The sequence below is a fragment of the Octodon degus genome, unplaced genomic scaffold (genome assembly GCF_000260255.1).
Source record: "Octodon degus isolate 3935 unplaced genomic scaffold, OctDeg1.0 scaffold00082, whole genome shotgun sequence".
Lineage (NCBI taxonomy): Eukaryota > Metazoa > Chordata > Mammalia > Rodentia > Octodontidae > Octodon > Octodon degus.
The window spans coordinates 10,265,986-10,268,782 of NW_004524658.1; positions in this window are offsets into that span (position 1 = coordinate 10,265,986).

Genomic DNA, 2,797 nt, shown 5'->3' on the forward strand with positions numbered 1-2,797 from the left:
GGAAGCCCTAGGAAAACAAAAATATGTCTCAGGGTATTTCCCTAGAATTAATTGCAAAGCTGGCATTGAAGGTTTTTGGTGAACCTCTGAAATATTATTTTTAATGTTAAAACTTATTTGATTACTTAAGGAAAATACTCATTTTCATTTACACTTCACGCATTTAATCCATGTGATGGAACAATAAAAATTGATATAATAAAAAAAGGCTCCCCTAAAAAACAATTCAACCAAAAAACTGCCAGTCCCCCCCCGGGGGGTTACACTGAGACAGAGATAGAGACTAGGGTGGGCTTAATGTAATCATTGTGATTTTTCCTAGGTTTTGGTGCCAAGGACCGAAACCAGGGCTTCCAGTTTGCTAGGCAAGCATTCTATCACTGAGCCAACTCCCCAGGCCTGCTTGTGGTGGTGTGCACCTATAATCCCAGCACTTGGGAGGCTGAAAACAGGAGGATCACTATGAGTCTGATCTATATATACCCTGTCCTAAATACAAGAAAAAACAAAACAAAACACCACAAGTTTGCTGAAAATCAAACTAATGTTTAATCTCATGTTACATTTAGGGCTGTCTGCAGATTATATCACTGATTACTCACCATTATAACCAGAAATAACTGGTTAAGTAATTTGAGATTAAAAGACTATAATAAAGATAATGTCAAAAATTGTGGTCTCTTCCAAGTAATAATGTACTGCTACAACTGGAATAACCCAACAACTCGTGTACATACAACTGGTAATCTTATAACTAACTATGAAAACCTAGAAGGAGGAGATGTTTCAAAACAGCCTCAAAAGCCTCATGTTTAGGGGCTGGGGAGATGGCTCAGTAGAATAAGCACTTGCCTGGCAAGCACAAGGGCCTGAGTTCAATCACTGGTTCTGCAAAAAAAAAAAAAAAAGAAAGAAAAGAAAAGGAAGAAAGCCTCATGTTTTGAAATGGTTTGAATTTATGACTGAAGTACACAGAAGACTACTTCTTGGTAAATTCTGTATTGAAAACTACAATAGAGTGAGTCTTCCACTTGCACAGGTTTCATGTCTGCGGCTACCATCAGCAGCAGACTGAGCATAGGGTGACACCTCACATTCCTGAGGTGGTCCCAGGGGATGCAATAAGTCCAAGACCATGCATATCGCACAAGGGGCATTAACTGGAGGAGCACATCAGGGGCCACTGAACACCAACAAGTTCCTGCTTCCACTTCGGTGCTTTGGAGTACCAAACAGTGAGCACCGTGATGAAATTTTCATGTCAAAATGCATGGAGAACCCATTCTGATGAATTTCAAAGAAATCAAGTGCCAAAATATGACTCAGTTCAAAATTACTTTGCATCTGTACAAAATACATAAAAGCATTTTTTTCATTATTCCCTAATCACAGTGTAACTGTTATTTACATAGCATTTACATTTTAGTGGTCCTATAAGTAATCTAGAGATGATTTGGGGCATCAGGATGATAAGCATAGACTGCAGGCATATCCTATGCCATTGTATATAATATATAGATTTTGGTATCCTCAGAGGCCCTACAGAACCAATCTCTCATGGATGCAGGACAACTGTTTTCACAAAAAGTACTGTTTACAGAATAAATAACATGGGAATGGAGAAATAACTCGGCAGCATAAATGCCTGCCTGGCAAGCACAAGGTCCCAAGTTTGATCCCCAGTACTGCAAAAAAATAAAAAGAAAAGAAAGAAAAAAAGAATAAATAGCACACACTGATAATTTTTTATGCATTGGACACTCCCAGTGTCTAGTAAGTTGATTAGGGTCAAGTGTGACAGCACCCCAGAAGTCTTCTCTTCCCATCCTTTCCTAATTGTCCTCAGTCTCTGCTCTTCCCAAGGTCATCAACATTAGTTTTGTTTGATGCTGAACATCATAAAAATTGAATCATATATTACCATATACTCCTTTATGACTAGGTTTTTGAATCAACATTTTATTTATGAGATTTATTCATGCTTTAACTTACAATCACAAATTGGCATTTTCAGCATGATATAATATTCCATTATAAAATTCAGCAGTTTTTCTGTTTTACTTTTAATGATCATTTGGGTTGCTTCCAGCTTGGAATTCTTAAAGATAATACTACTATAAAAATTATAATGTATAACTAAGATTGGAATTTCTGTGTCATAGGATAAGTGCATGTTTAGCTTTAGTAGATATTACAGATAGTTCTGTAAAGTATTTGTTCAAATTTATACTTAAATATCTGGTGTGGCGGTGCAAGCCTGCAATCCCAGCACTCAGGAGGTTGAGGCAGAGGATCAGTGCGAGTTTGGAGACCACTTTGGTGGCTACAAAGTGAGACGAAGTTCAGCCCCAACTGCATAGTGAGACCCTGTCTCAAAAATAAAAAAATCTTTCGGAAGAGCAGGAGAGTTTTATACGTTATTCTGTAATTTTAGCCCTAATTAATGTTTTCATACTTTTTTTCATTGTAGTCACTCAGGTGGATGCTGTCGCTGTGGTTGCAGTATACTTAACTGATGATACTGAGAATCTTTCCAAATGGTAATTATTTCTTGCAGGTGCTCATCCCCAAATGCCTTACCGAGGGCTGGCCAGATAGCTCAAGGGACTAAAGCGCCTGCTTAGGCAGAATGCAGAGGCCAGGGTTCTAACCCCTGCATGCCCTGCTAGCCCTGTCCCTTGGGCTAACTGAGCCCGTGATTGAGACTGGGCATGGTGCCACGTGCCTATAATCCGAGCGCTTGGGAGGCTGAAAACTAGAATCACTAGGAGTCCCTATAGACCCTGTAGACCCTGTA